This window comes from Archocentrus centrarchus, chromosome 19, assembly GCF_007364275.1.
Source record: "Archocentrus centrarchus isolate MPI-CPG fArcCen1 chromosome 19, fArcCen1, whole genome shotgun sequence".
In the NCBI taxonomy this organism is placed as follows: domain Eukaryota; kingdom Metazoa; phylum Chordata; class Actinopteri; order Cichliformes; family Cichlidae; genus Archocentrus; species Archocentrus centrarchus.
Window position 1 is genome coordinate 11787126 of NC_044364.1, and position 16934 is coordinate 11804059.

Here is a 16934-nt window from a genome sequence, read left to right on the forward strand (position 1 = left end):
GTAAGCTACCAATAAGCAATACAATTTACTTTAGAATGAAGTTATTTCCATTCAGCCATCCATTTTTATCTGCCAATCAAATTCAGGCCAAAAGGAGTGGTACAAACCACCGGACAGATCGCCCGTCTATCGCAGGGCTAACGCAGAGATAGACAACCATCCAAGCTCACACATTCACACATAAAGCCAATTTAGAATCACCAATTAACCTAATGTGCATGTGTTTGGATTGTGGGAGGAAGCTGGAGCACCCTGAGAGAACCCACGCAGGCACAGGGAGAACATGCAAACTTCACACATGTCCCTCCTCCGCAAGAGACGAAGGAAGGAACTATAGGAGAAATCTAAAGCTGTGCCTAAAAAGAAACATGAGGATGCTTGAAAAGACATAAAAAAAACATATTCTTTAGTGTAAATTTTGTTTATTGCCAATTTTAATTTCAAGATTTATATGCCTCCCCTGGTTTTTCCCCCCTCCCTTCTACCTGTTGAAAAGAGGGCTTAGATTAATTAACATTCACAAAGCGCACATGTAGTGTAGAAAGATGGTTTTCACGCCAAGCATTCATTCATTCTTGGAAATGGCTCACCTAAGAAGAATACAGCTGTTTTTCATGTTAAAAAAATATACCAGTGCTTCCCCTGCAATATGTGCTGTTGAAAAAGGTCTAATCCCATGGGAAATGAGGAGGTTAGGAGTATGATGATGCTCTGTTTTTGTTGCCTTTGAATGTAATGGTGTATGACTAGTTTCTCCCTTGTTTTTGTTGCACTGACAGATTTTGCCTCTTGCCAGGCACTTGGAAAGAGGCTATGCACTTACTGTGCCCCATTCTACACGAGGTGTGTTACAGTACTACATAAATACTTTTTCTTATCATATTGTTCATATAATTTTATGTTGGGGTACATTAGTATTAAAACTCGTGTTGAAATGTCCATATATTTGTATATTTAAATGTTTTGTTACACACATTAAATGAAAAGGCTGTGAAGTCCCGCGCTGCTTGAGAAATGTGTCTATGTACAGACAAAAGCCTTGAGCCACTCCTTATTTCCTGATATTTTGCTATGAAAATGGGAAAAAGGTGCAGCAATTTATTGAAACATTTGCAAACATACAGGGAAATACAATTTATAAGGCAAAAACAGTTTGTACAAATCTAACAAGCTTGAAAGTTAATATTTGACCACCGTTGTTCTTGAACAGACTGAACTCTCTCAGGAAGCATGTCATTTCCTTAAGTAGGAATAGTTCTCCAGGCTTCTTGAAGAACTTTCAAAGCTCTTCTTTGGATGTTGGCTGCCTTTTGTTCCATTCTCTGTCAAGATGATCCCACACTGCTTCAATAATGCTGAGGTCCAGGCTCTGAGGAAGCCAATCCATGACTGATAGTGTTCAATTGTGTGTTCCATTTTCTATCCAGGTATGTTTTTACTGCATTGGTAAAATGGTTGGGATCATTGTCATGCTGAGGTGCTTTCCAGATGGTATCGTATGGTGGATCCAAATCTGATGGTATTTTAATCTGTGTTACAGATGGCTGCAGACACTCACTCTTGTAGCTCTCTTCTGACCACCTCTTTACATATTAATGATGATTTGAAGACATCCATATGACCTGCTGCCACTGGTTTTCAGTCTAGTTCTTGTATCATTTGACACACCTCAGCCTTTACTTCCTGTTTCCCTTCTTTAAGAATGGCTTCTTTAACAGCCCTCTTTCCACTGAGACCATTTCTGATGAGGCTTCAGTGAACAGTAGACGGATCAACTACCAGATGCATCTCTCAGGTCCTGTGTCAGGTCTTTGCTGGATGTTTACCTGTTTCTTAAGGGAATGGCATTTGGAGACTGTTCAACTGCTGTAGATAGTGTTTTAGGCCTGCCAATAATAGCTCTTTGGGGATTACCTTGTTGATACAAAAAAAAATACTATTTTATGCTTGTTAACCTGTGTTATCATTGGCATTTTTCATAGATTCAACTAAATGAATGGGAACACATTGGTGTTGCTGCTGGTAACAAAGTGCTTAAAGTTACAATTTGAAATTGGTTCTTTGCTGAGTTGTTATTTGTCAGACATAACACTTTTCCATCCCTTGAATTGGGTGCAAACAAACAAACAAACAAGAAAACATTCCTCTGAAAATGGCCAGGTACAAGGACAAGAACTGGAGTGAAAATGAGTGAAAAAGCAGCTAATGACCTTCAGAAGCCTGAAGAAATATTGCTCAAGACCACTTTAAAAACATTACAAGAAAGTCTAGCTCTTTGGAAGCAAAATATAAAGAAATGAGGGGTGGCACAAAACTTTTGCACAGTACTGTCAAATTTCTTATAGAAGAATGAATGAACATTTCACATTCAAACAATCATTTATCAATTAACATGTATGTCAACATGCATGGTAACATATTTCACAGAACTATATCTTTAAGAACACATCAAAAACACTGCCTTAGTATTTTCTTTTTGTGAACTTTAAAAGAAATGCAGTATATTGTTTAGTTTTATCCTGCACTTTGAAAATGACCTGTAGCCTACATACTGATATCCTGCCGCTGTTAATGATAGAACAAGCAGTCTTTGGAGACTGAGCTTCCTGTTTAGGCACACAGTTTTTAAATTGGTCTGTGGGCAGTAGGTGGTCTGCCTTAAAGCTGATCCCTGAATGTCTGCAGTAATGAAGCAAAGGCATTAAATCCAAGGTACACTGAGCTATAATGCAATCTGTTGTGTGAGCATATCATGTAAAGACAAACAGCCCCCACTGCATATGTAAACATATAATAACAATCTAATTATTTTTAAAGTTATTATGAATTTATTTTAGATACTGTGGTTCCCCTGATCAGAGCCTACCAGCATTTCTTCTGTGATCAATAGGTCACTTGATTGTGTTAGTTAAAGTGAACCATTAAAAAAGAGCTGAAACATATTATTACTGTTGGATAAATTACTTTTTTTTGTATTGAAGCATTGAACAAAAATCAGCCCCACACGCTCTCACAGCTTGATTTTGGCTCTTGAATAATTTGGCACAGTACAAAAATGGCTTGTGTATGAAGTGGTGCATTGTTTGATTCTTCTTGTTCTTGAAACAGTAATCAAGATGTTCAAACTTTAGGATTTTCTTGCCAGTCATTAAACTGAACTCCCTGATTCCTTTTTATTTCATGCAGTAAATTAAATAGTCCAGTAGATGACTGTTTAATAATTGATAAATGACTGGAACACTGGAAAAAAAATAAAAAAAAATAAGATACAATAATTTCCTGATGTCCGTGGATGTGGAACAATAAGCATACATAATGTTGGCTCTAGTGTTTGCTGGCTTTTATATCGACTGATGTTGTAAAAAGTTGATATGAATACAGCTGAATACTGTCGGTTTTGTTGGCTATTATCATGCTGGGTTTTTTTTTAATTGGGATTAACTGAGAGCTGAAAAAAAAATTTAAATATCTTTTTTTTAGGAAAAAAAAAAAATACCAGACTGGTGTAATTACTGAATGATAAAAGTTGAAGCTTTTAAAACAGAAAGGCAGCCGCTTATCTCCACAATTCAACAAGACAATACACACCCCCGATGTTAAATGGGTAAGCCTGGTTGGTAGGGTAATCCAGTACTTATTTAAGCCACTTCCTCACTCTGTTAATGCCTTTACTGGACTTATTACAAAGAGAAAAGGCAGGAAGACCAAGGAGGATGGCGAGTGACAAAGGACCTGAGCTGAGTTTAAAAAAAAAAAAGCTACATATTCAGAGTAAACACCATTTTCCACTGAACCAACAGGATACACCCACATAGCACTTCTGATATTCACTATGGATACTGATTATGTCCCCTACTCAACATGTAGAAAGCTATGCTCACTGGCTTTGAGCACGATGATTAGGATTCTTACTACAATTTCCTCATCATACAGTCATGACAAAGAAATCTTGGCAATCAACTTAATTTTATAACTTGTGTATATATTACTGTATTTAGTAAAACATGTAAGTGGGAAGTTGGGAGCTGAAATAATTTTTGACCTCTAACTGTGATGCACAAACAATGGTTGCGTTGAGCTTTTCTTGATTGCTTTTCTGCAATCACCAATGCACATCAGGCATGTTGTTCGCTTAACTGAAGAAACAGAAGAACAGAAAATCAATCAATGTGGTGGATTACACACGGCGCAAGGTTTGGTAACATTGGAACATGATTAACCAGGATTGTATTAACAAAGGTTTTGGGGAACAATGTAAAACATGGAAATGAGAAATCTCCCTTCTGGTTAGAGCCATCAAAGGCAGCACATGCCCAATAATAGGCTGAAGAGAGTGAACTATGCTTTCCCAGCACTGGCACAATTCAGAAGCAAGAATAAATAAATTCACAAAAATAACACTTTTTTCGGGGGCCTAGAGTCGTTAATCTCGGGAGCTGGGTCTATATTGCTGCATGGACAGTGGTAGGGTTTTGTGCAAACAATGGCAGTCCCCGAAGGATGAATTCTGCTGTAGCTGATTTACCTTTACAGGGCACCTGGATTCACACAAGATACATAATCACCAGAGCATCCGTCTTACTGCAGGCTTTTGCTCTGCAGTCATAGCCAAACTGCAGTTGGTATGGTAGACCAGGAATCCTATGAGAAACTGCTGGTGTATAAATTCAGAGTTACACGCCTGGTTTACCTGTGACAACAGATGTTTTGCCCAATCACCTGCTGAGTATTTGTTAGCTGCCTGTAAGAGTTCTTTATGGGGCCCATTTTCTTTAGGCAGGATGCAAGATGCTACTGACACCTTGCTAGCTTTCAAAACTCATCAGGTTAAGGGTTGTTTTTCCCTCTTTGATGCTCTTTCTGTCCTATGGTTTGCTGATCTGGTTGTTTGAAGTTACTTCATGGTAGATTTGCTACATAGATGGTTCATCCAATCACCTGCCAAGTATTCCTTTCAAAGGAATACTACTTTTCAAGGACAATTTTGCACAAGCTTCTGTGTAACAAACAATCTGGCACAGATGCTGATGAAATCTTGCAGTTTTTTTTCCCCCTCAAGTGCCACCATTGGGATGATATTTGTACAGTAATTTTTAAAGAAATATCTTTAAAACAGTGCGATTTGGAGAGGAAGCTCACATCTACTTGAAGGTAAGTTACTGCTATCTTTGGTGATACTCATTAAAAAATAATGCTTTCATTATGTAAATCTACAAATCCTAGCAGCCTTGTGCTTAATGCTAATTAGTGAGCGTGCTAGCACACTAAAATAGTGATGCTACATTGGTCAAAGAAAATGGTACAGATGTTTTCAAATCTTAAGATGTTTAGCAAAATCCCAGTTCAACACAGGCAATCTGCATTACAAGTGAATCAATTTGCACATAATCATGCCTAATTATAAACCAATGATATACAGGTAACCATTTTCAGCAATATTGATACATCATATTGACACATTTTTATGGTGCATTTCTCCTGATAGCTCACATTGTGGTCCACTTTCAGGTCAATAGCTGAAAGCATTTCAACATCATTCATCACAGTCTAGTTCTCCCCTGCCTCGTCCTACTTTGAGAGCAAGCTGAACAGATGATTGACTGTCAGCTGCCCTTCATGAGGCACCTGCATGACACTGTGGAGAATAAAACACCAGAGGGAGATGGTACCGTCCCCACAGCCACATATGACAACCTTTTTTGAAAAACTTTCCTCTTTGACACAGCACTGGTCCATTAAAACAGAATAACTGCTGCCACAGTGGGGCTTTCACTAAAGGTGGCATCGCAGACGGCCAGACATCAAAAAAACTTCCTCTGTATATAGACACAAGCTCGCCATTCACCATTATATACCCACACATAGGCTCTTTTAATCACTGTACATTCTGCATTTGGTGTTTTTGATACAGAGCCCTGAAAATTTAACATACAAAACCAAAAATAACGAGGTTTTAAATACTTTTTAAAAAACTTATGCACAACAGTTCTGTGCAAAGGTTTTGAGTCACCCCTCATTTCTTTATATTTTGCTTCCAACAAAGCAGATTTTCTTATAATTAAAAAAAAAGCAATAGTTCTCCATTTTCAGAGGAATGTTTTTGGCTTGTTAAGCCATTTAACACTGACTTATGAATCATTCAAGCATAAAAAAAGGCACCTGACTCAAGGGATGAGCCAGTATTTTATCTACACATAACAACTTAGCAATGAACCAGTTTCAAATTGTGTCTTTAGGCACTTTGTTACTAGCATTCTGTCAGAAAAACACAAGTTATTCCCATTTATTTAGTTGAATCTAGGAAAAATGCCAATGATAACACAGTTTGACAGGCATTAAAAAAAAGTATTTTGCATTAACAAGGTGATTCCCAAAGAGCTATTATTGGCAGGCCTAAGAAACTATCTACAGCAGTTGAACAGTATCTGAAAGTCATGTCTTTAAGAAATAGGAAAGCACCCAGTAAAGACCTGACACAGGATCTGAGAGATGCATCAGGGCCTTCAGTTGATCCATCTACGGAATCAGAAATGGTCTCAGTGGAAGGGTGGTTATCAAGAAGCCATTCCCAAGGAAGGGAAAAACAGGGCTGAGGTATGCCAAACTACACAAGAACTGGACTAAAAAAAAAAATGTAGCAACAGGTCTCATGGAGTGCTGATTCCAAATGTGAAATTCTTGGTTCAAATTGTTATCAATATATAGAGGAGGTCTGTAAAGAGCTACAACAGTGAGTGTCTACAGCCATCTGTAAAATGCAGTGGAGGCTCTGTCATGGTTTGGGGCTGCATTTCAGTCAGCGGTGTTGGGGATCTCATCAAAATTGATGGAAGTAAGAATGCAGAAAAGTACATCAGATTCGGAAGCATGCAATACCATTTGGGAAGCATCTTGGCAACAGCTTCATTTTTCAGCATGACAATGACCCCAGAACATATTGCCAGTGCAGTAAAAGCATACCTGGAAAGAAAAACCATAAAATGGAACACTATCAGTCTTGAATTGAGTTCAGCAGAGCCCAGACCTCAACATTATTGAAGCAGTGTGGGATCATCTTAACAGAGAGCCGAATAAAAGGCAGCCAACATCCAAATGTATCCCGGTTAGAAAATGTGTTTGGTTTGGTTTAAAAGCGATTGTTCAAATCCAGTTAATATTAAATGTTTCAGTTAAAAACTGTTATTTATGTAATGAAAGGTTTAAATACATTTAATACTGTAATTTGTTTGTTTGGTTATCTTTTAAAAATGTGAAGTGTGACAAAGAACTGTTTGAACCAGCATTTATGGGGTTAATGCGTGAGTAAGAGAGGGCAGAGGGAGTGTCAAGAGTAAGAGAGGGAGAGAGAAGGAGAGGAGCGAAGAACGAGTGTGTCGGAACAGGACGGAAGCGAGTTTTAAGGCTAAGTACACAGAAGCGGGGATTCTTGTGTTTGTTGTGGGACTGTCTGCTCGACAATCTGTCGTTAGAGCACAAGTTCTTCCTGTTGCGAGGACGAGAGGGATGGCCAATTCTTCTGTCAAAGACTGTGTATGACTGTGGCCCGTATGCTAATGTTAGCCCGAGCGTTAGCGCGTGTGCTACGGCTAAGCTAACGAGCTTGATAGCATTGAGTCAGCACACTACAAGTGTACAGACTGTTTGCATAGAGTTGGACTAACCCAGTTGAACTGTGCGAGAGGGGAAAGACTGTTTTCAGACCGGGAACGGAGTAAATACCCTGCTCGAGGATTGACAGAGCCTCATCTGTACCTGTTCTGGAAGCGAGGTGAGCGAGGAGACGGTGGACTCTGCTGTGCCGGTGAGGTGAGAAGGATCTGCTTCAGAGCAATTACCTGACTTTTGGATTACAGACCAGCAACCAAAATACTAAGGTACCACTCATTTATTTTGGCTCATTAACGAGTGAAACGGCCATTGTGTTTTGGGCCTCCACGTACACTAGCCACGAACCAGGCCTGCAACGTTTTATTTGGGTTTAAGTAATTTTGAGTTTGCCGGCTTTAGGTGTGTGTGTGTGTATGTGGGCCCACATATGATATTGGTTGTGACTTTATACAAAGGGGTTCGAGTCAGTTAAATGTTGAAGACCGTTTAATGTAATTGTATTTGTTTTTTCTATCTTTTGATCAAAACTAATAGTTTTAAGTAAATCTGTTCATATTGTTTCTTAAAACTTGAGTGCCGTGTGTTTGTTTATAGCTTATAGATAAATAGAAACCATTTCATCTGAAAAGTGTGTTTACAGGTTTTTTGATTAAAACTCTTGGAGAGACAGAAACCCTTAAAGGTGAGTTTTAAAAAGTGTGTTTCGAAAGGTTTTATTGGTACTGTGTAACCTAAATCCAAGGCTTAAATTGACACTGACTTAATCAGGGTTAAAACATAGTGAATATAGCATAAGAACCCAAAAGCCCTACCCCTATTAATATTTCTATTTACGGGGAGCGCTACATAAAATGGAGGCACCGCTGGGATGAGTCTTGGATTTCTCAGCTAAACTAAGTCTAAGCTAAATTGCAAAGCTCACTTACAGATATTTATAAAATGGATAAAACTGAATTAGTGTCAGAGCTAAAGAGCTGGTGCCGTGGTGAGGGTGTCGATGAGACTCATGCGCTGATGACCTTCGTCCCAGAAGAAGTGGAGATCAGTGTCATTGAAGAAACCCTTCAAACTATCAAGTCACTTGGACGGGTGCGTGTCCGTGGGAGGAACTTTTGTGCTAGACTAAATTGTCGGATGGTCTTGTGCGAGAGTAGAGAGACTATTAAGGAAGGGAGTGTTCCTCCTGAAGTGGTCCCTAGTGATGGTGGAGAGGCATGGCCTATTATCATCATAAGAGAAGTGGAGGCAGCTGCTGATACGTTTAATAGTAAACTAAAGGGCTTGCTGCAGGCTGAAGGAAAAACAATGGAGGACCTAAAATCCTTATGCCCTAGTGCATCCCCGCCCACAAGCTCCACTGAATCTATCCTTCGTGTTGTTGGTGATTTGTTGGAGAAGACCACAAAACCAGCTGATGGTGGGAGCTATTGCCGACTACGCATGTTCTCAGGAGCTCTGCCAACCCCGCCAGGTGAGGAACCGTTTGACCATTGGCTAGAGCAAGCATGGATTATGGTGGAGGAGTCCGAGTGCTCTGACAGGGAGAAAAGACGCAGGCTGATGGGAAGCCTAAAAGGGCCCGCGCTAGAAATCATAAAAGCAGTGCGGCATGCCAACCCCGATGCCACCCCAAAAGAGTGTTTGGATGCCCTTGAAAGTGCGTTTGGAAGTGCGGAGTCTGGGGATGATCTCTATTTTGCCTTCCGATTGATGCAACAGCAACAAGGAGAGAAATTATCAGATTTCCTCAAACGTTTAGAGCGGCTACTAGCTAAGGTGATTCAAAAAGGAGGCCTCCCTGCTAGCGACATGGATAAAGCAAGACTTGAGCAACTGCTAAGGGGTGCTATTGCCTCAGACTTAATGCTGATCCAGCTGCGATTGAGAGAAAGGAAAAAAGCACCACCAAACTTTCTGCAGCTTCTGACTGAGATTCGCACTGAAGAGGAGTACGAAGCATCCAGAAAGAAGCTCAGCACCTCAGTACACCAAGTACAGGCTAATCTTGAAGTGGACACAAAGCAAACTGAGATTCAGAAATTAAAGGCTGAAATCAAAGAACTTAAGTCAATGTTTGCATCAGTAGCAACCAAACCAGTTCACGTCAGAGATGAGTACACAGAGGCTACACCTGTAAGTACATCTTTTGGTCCAGAGAACAGGCCCAATGCGGAGCTGAATGCCTTAAAAAAACAAGTGAGACGATTGAAACAGAAAGCTAACAACAAGAAGTCAGAACATCCTGCTTTAGTTTCAGCCATGGAGATTTCTGGACCTGCTACACATGCTCAGAAAACACAGTCGAAAAGGTCAGAGGATAATTTCTGCTATCGCTGTGGAGAAAATGGACATTTTGCTACAAAGTGTCGAAACCCTGAAAATCAGGCCAACGTCATCAAAAAGCTAATCCACGCTTTAAAGGTGACAAAAGGGAAAGGCGACATCCCCATTAGTGAAGTTAACTGTGGGGCAAAGAAAAGTGCTGTTACCACACTACAGCAGGTGGACATTCCTGAAGGTCTGATTGGCCCACCCAGTATAGTGCCTGTAAAAGTAAATGGAAATTCCTGTGATGCCTTGCTAGATAGTGGCTCTCAAGTCACCATCATCTTTGAGTCTTGGTATCAAACTCACCTGTCTGATGTCCCAATTCACCCAGTATCTGGTCTAGCCCTGTGGGGGCTAAGTGAATCAACACTCAGCTATCCTTACCGTGGGTATGTGGTGGTTGATTTCGAATATCCAGCAAAAATTTCTGGAGCCAACCAGACTGTTACAGTTCTTGCTCTTATTTGCCCCCAGCCTCGAACTGCAGATCAGACTCCTGTTATTGTGGGGACCAATGCCAGTCACATCAGACGTCTTGTGCAGCAATGCAGGGACAATGGCATTGACATCACCCAGACATTGGGCATACAAGTATCTTGTAAAGACACAGAGCTAATACTTCCTGGTATGGCGACAGCCTTTGAAGTGGAGGATGATGTTGGCTGTGTGACATGGCAAGGCCCTGGCCCACTGACTCTGCCCCCTGGTGGAGACTGCAGAGCAGTCTGCAAAGTCGAGTACAAGCACCACATCGACCATGAAATCCTGATGGTTGACGCCTCTCCTGAAGCGCCACTCCCAGGTGGTGTACTACTTCAGCCTATGGTAGTGCCTAGCGAGGAAGTGAACATTAACCATTTTAGGATCTGGGTTCGGAATGAGTCCTTGACTGAGACCGTCCTACCCGTGGGAACCGTCATTGGACATATGTATCTGACAGATGAAGTCACTTCTCTCACTCCTTCCAAGTCAGCTGCCACAGAGTTTGACGCTGATCTGATCAACTTCGGAGACTCACCTGTGTCGGAGGAGTGGAAGGAGAGACTCCGGCAAAAGTTATCGACAAGGTCCCAGGTGTTCTCTCTAAATGAGCTTGATGTTGGACTAGCAAAGGGAGTAGAGCACACGATCCGGATGTCAGATCCACGGCCGTTCAGGGAGCGCTCACGTCGCCTAGCTCCAGCTGACATAGAAGATGTGAGAAAGCACCTCCGAGAACTGCTGCGTGCTGGCATCATCAAAGAGTCCCGTAGCCCTTACGCATCTCCGATCGTGATTGTTCGCAAAAAGAATGGAGCCATACGGATGTGTATCGACTACCGGTTGTTGAACAGCCGAACCATCCCCGATCAGTACACAACACCTTGCATAGATGATGTGCTGGACTCAATGAACGGGAGCAAATGGTTCTCTGTACTTGATCTAAGGAGTGGCTATTACCAAATAGCAATGGCTGAGGAAGACAAGGAAAAGACGGCATTCATCTGCCCACTGGGGTTCTTCCAGTTTGAGCGGATGCCACAAGGGATAACCGGAGCCCCAGCCACCTTCCAACGTTTGATGGAGAAGGCGGTGGGTGACATGAATCTGCTTGAGGTCCTCGTCTACCTTGATGACCTGATTGTATTTGGCAGAACGTTGGAAGAGCATGAGGAGAGACTCCTGAAAGTTCTGGATCGTCTGGCAGAAGTTGGACTGAAGATCTCAGTCGACAAATGCCAGTTCTGCCAGCCAAAGGTAAAATACCTTGGACACATTGTATCGGCTGATGGTGTATCGCCTGACCCAGCCAAAATAGAAGCAGTTACAAACTGGCCACCGCCTACTCACCTGAAAGCTCTCCAATCTTTCTTAGGGTTCTGTGGCTATTACCGACGATTCATAGCCAACTACGCAGCCATCGTCAGGCCGTTGTCAGACCTAACCAAAGGCTATGCCCCAACCCAGATGGGCAAGAAGCAAGACAAAGCTCATACCAAGACTTACCTTAAGACGTCTGAGCCATTTGGCGACAGGTGGGATCAGTCTTGCACAGAGGCATTCCACAAGATTATTTTCTGCCTCACTCATGCACCGGTCTTGGCTTTTGCAGATCCCAACAAGCCGTACATCTTGCATGTAGATGCCAGCTTAAAAGGGCTTGGAGCAGTTCTCTATCAGGAGCACAGAGAGGGTCTGAGGCCTGTGGCTTTCGCCAGTAGGAAGCTTACGTCATCAGAGAAGAACTACCCCATTCACCAGTTGGAGTTTCTGTCCCTTAAGTGGGCTGTCGTGGATAAATTCCATGATTATTTGTATGGGGCCAAGTTCACGGTACGTACAGACAACAACCCCCTCACGTACATACTCTCAACAGCAAAGCTCAGTGCGGTAGGGCACAGATGGCTCTCTGCCTTATCCACCTATGACTTTGAGGTACAGTACCGACCAGGCAGACACAACATAGATGCCGATCTGCTCTCAAGGAACATGCCTGATGAGAGTGCTGAGGATTGGGAGACCATACCTCAGACTGGTGTGAAGTCCATCTGCAAACGAATCTGCATCCATGGGACTACCAGCAATCCGACAAGATATGTGGACCAGTTGGGAGCCTCTCCTGATTGTGTTCCAGACATATACGCTTTCCCAATGCACCTGGAGTTGCAATCACTAGGACAAATGTCAAAGCAGGAGCTGATAAAAGCTCAGGAAGAGGATGAAGTCATGAGATCTGTCATCCAAGCAGTAAAAGGTGGCAAATGGTCTAAGGAGAATGACTCCAGTCCAGAACGGTCTTTTTTCAAAAAAGAGATGGGGAAACTGATGATGAAAGATGGGTTACTCCACCGATTAAGTAAACGATCTTCTGGAGAAGAACTCATTCAACTCGTTTTACCAAGGGAGTTCAGAGGAGTTGTGCTGAAGGCCACTCATGATGATCTTGGACACCTTGGTATAGACAGAACTACAGACCTGCTGAGGACCAGGTTTTTCTGGCCTAAACTAGCACATGATGTTGAACAGTACATAAAGAACTGCGGAGAGTGCATCACTCGAAAGACCCCAAGTCATCGAGCAGCACCATTACATCATATCACGAGCAGTGGACCAATGGACCTGGTATGCATTGACTTCCTGTCCTTGGAACCAGATTCCGCAGGCATAAGCAATGTATTAGTAGTGACTGACCACTTTACACGCTATGCTCAAGCTTTTCCAAGTAGGAATCAAAAAGCACAGACAGTGGCGAAGATCCTAGTGGACAAATACTTCATACATTATGGCCTACCAGCAAGAATACATTCCGATCAGGGAAGAGATTTTGAGAGTCAGTTAATCAAAGAGCTCTTGAACATGATGGGAATTCGGAAATCACGGACCACACCGTATCACCCTCAGGGAGACCCGCAGCCCGAGAGATTCAACAGAACTCTTCTATCCATGCTGGGAACCCTGGGCTCTGAGAAGAAACGGCAGTGGAGCAAACACATTGGGTACTTGGTTCACGCTTACAATAGTACCAAGTGTGATGCCACAGGCTACTCGCCCTATTTTTTAATGTTCGGCAGAGAAGCAAGACTTCCTGTAGACTTGTGCTTTGGAACCTCTCCCGATGGCAAAGCTGAGGGTGGCCATTCACGCTACGTGGCTAAGTTGAAAGATGACTTGCAGAGTGCTTACAAGCTTGCCTCTGAAGCTGCCTATAAGACACATGAAAGGAACAAAAGGCTGTGTGATAAAAGAGTGGGATTCCAGACACTGGATATCGGTGACCGTGTGTTGCTGAGAAATTTAGGATTGAAGGGGAAACATAAGCTGGAGAGTCGATGGAGTCCTATACCATATGTAGTGATGGGGAAGATGCCCAACCTACCAGTGTATAAAGTGAAACCTGAAGATGGAGGAGGACCAGTCAAGACCCTACATCGTGATCATCTCTTGCCGATTGGACAACGGGTGAGAATGCCGATGGGAGAGACTGAGGACGTTTCCCATGTCCAAACAACGACAAGACCTAAGACACACAGGAGATCAAAGAAAGCCTCGCCTGAAGCTCAGGAAATTCTTCAAAAGTTGCAGGAGAGTGAAGATTCCTCTTCAGATGTGGAGTATTATGGTCCTGAGAAACATTACAGTACTCTCCTGAGAGAAATCCTGCAAAAGGAAAGAGAAACTGCGAGACCATCAGACCCCATCCAGGATGACAGCTGGGAGGAGGAAACCCACAGCATGGATGAAGATGGCGATCAAGATTCAGTTCCTGAGGAAGAAAGAGACCCAGAGTCTGATAACCCTTGCCACAGTGAAGCTCAAATTTCTAGCCCAGAAATGGTTAGCAAACCTGTAGCTCGTCCAAAAAGAACAGTGAAACCAGTCATCAGATTAACTTATGATGAGCCTGGTATGTCAAAAGACAAGCCGATCACCATAGTGCATAGAGGTGTTATCATTAAGATTGGCCAGAGCTAATTGAATGTAGCTAATGCACCCTTTACCTCGAGCTTATTTTAAAAGTTGAGTACATTTTGTTTGATGAGGACATCAAAACCATTTAGATGGGGGAGGGTGTAACCCGGTTAGAAAATGTGTTTGGTTTGGTTTAAAAGCGATTGTTCAAATCCAGTTAATATTAAATGTTTCAGTTAAAAACTGTTATTTATGTAATGAAAGGTTTAAATACATTTAATACTGTGATTTGTTTGTTTGGTTATCTTTTAAAAATGTGAAGTGTGACAAAGAACTGTTTGAACCAGCATTTATGGGGTTAATGCGTGAGTAAGAGAGGGCAGAGGGAGTGTCAAGAGTAAGAGAGGGAGAGAGAAGGAGAGGAGCTAAGAACGAGTGTGTCGGAACAGGACGGAAGCGAGTTTTAAGGCTAAGTACACAGAAGCGGGGATTCTTGTGTTTGTTGTGGGACTGTCTGCTCGACAATCTGTCGTTAGAGCACAAGTTCTTCCTGTTGCGAGGACGAGAGGGATGGCCAATTCTTCTGTCAAAGACTGTGTATGACTGTGGCCCGTATGCTAATGTTAGCCCGAGCGTTAGCGCGTGTGCTACGGCTAAGCTAACGAGCTTGATAGCATTGAGTCAGCACACTACAAGTGTACAGACTGTTTGCATAGAGTTGGACTAACCCAGTTGAACTGTGCGAGAGGGGAAAGACTGTTTTCAGCCTGGGAACGGAGTAAATACCCTGCTCGAGGATTGACAGAGCCTCATCTGTACCTGTTCTGGAAGCGAGGTGAGCGAGGAGACGGTGGACTCTGCTGTGCCGGTGAGGTGAGAAGGATCTGCTTCAGAGCAATTACCTGACTGTTGGACTACAGACCAGCAACCAAAATACTAAGGTACCACTCATTTATTTTGGCTCATTAACGAGTGAAACGGCCATTGTGTTTTGGGCCTCCACGTACACTAGCCACGAACCAGGCCTGCAACGTTTTATTTGGGTGTAAGTAATTTTGAGTTTGCCGGCGTTAGGTGTGTGTGTGTGTATGTGGGCCCACATATGATATTGGTTGTGACTTTATACAAAGGGGTTCGAGTCAGTTAAATGTTGAAGACCGTTTAATGTAATTGTATTTGTTTTTTCTATCTTTTGATCAAAACTAATAGTTTTAAGTAAATCTGTTCATATTGTTTCTTAAAACTTGAGTGCCGTGAGTTTGTTTATAGCTTATAGATAAATAGAAACCATTTCATCTGAAAAGTGTGTTTACAGGTTTTTTGATTAAAACTCTTGGAGAGACAGAAACCCTTAAAGGTGAGTTTTAAAAAGTGTGTTTCGAAAGGTTTTATTGGTACTGTGTAACCTAAATCCAAGGCTTAAATTGACACTGACTTAATCAGGGTTAAAACATAGTGAATATAGCATAAGAACCCAAAAGCCCTACCCCTATTAATATTTCTATTTACGGGGAGCGCTACACAAAGAAGAGCTTTGAATGTCCTTCAAGAAGCCCGGAGAACTATTCCTGAAGACTACTTAAAGAAATGACAAGAAAGCTGCCTAAGAGAGTTCATGCTGCGCTGGAGAATAAAGGTGGACTTTCAAGCTCAGTAAGCATTGTGCAAACTTTTGTTTTTGCATATATATATATATATATATATATATATATATATATATATATATATATATATATATATATATATATATATATATATATATACACACACACACACACACACCATATTTCTCTTGCACATCTCAATAAGTTACTGCAACTATTTTCCATTTTCCTAGCAAAATAGAAAGAAAAGAGGGGTGGCTCAAGACTTTTACACGGTACTGTATCTTGTATTTTATTATAAAGTACGGCTACAAAACTGTTATTCAAAATTGGTACCAATGCTGCTCAACTCCATCAGCTCAGTTAATAAGCTAACAAGAGTCAGGATCAAACATTGTAAGTGATTTATCAACAATGATTGTAAGTTCTAAGGAAAATAAACTTCTTTGAAAAGATGGCAGGCTTACATGTTGTGTGACTGAACGGCATTAACTGTCAAAGTGTGCCTGCACCCATATCATCAAAGCAAATGAAACATTTCTGTAAACACCTCAGATGGGGCCACTGTAGCATGGTCTATATCCACATCCCTGCGTTTTTCTGAGGATTGGAAATGGCAGCATTTGATAACTGAGCGCTGTGATCACAAAGCACCGCCGCTTGTGATATCTCTCATAACAAAGTGTTGTTAATTTTCTGGAAATTTGGCTGAGTCAATTTTTAACTCTGGATAATAAATTCACTTCTATTTGGAGGAGTGTTATTATGTTTATTCCTATCTGTGTGCAACTAGTCATTTCAGGATTTGCCTGAGGATGGATTTAATTACTTTGGACAGTTTACTTAAATGCCATGTAAATAAAGACATCTCCATTCCCAACTAGTTTGACAGCTTCTATTTTCTGTTTTTAATTTCGTCAGGCTCGCTGAATCAATAATCATACAATAAAATTCACACAGGTATAGGATTTAAACTTTATGTACATATGATCTGTTTCTGTTAGA

At 41.7% G+C, this 16934-nt stretch overlaps 1 protein-coding gene across 1 annotated transcript in view; it reads right to left on the reverse strand.

The window, feature by feature from the left end:
- The window catches only part of nrg3b (neuregulin 3b), a 209522-nt gene that overhangs the window by 5584 nt on the left and 187004 nt on the right, over positions 1-16934 (reverse strand). The gene's annotated exons all lie outside the window — the stretch shown is intronic.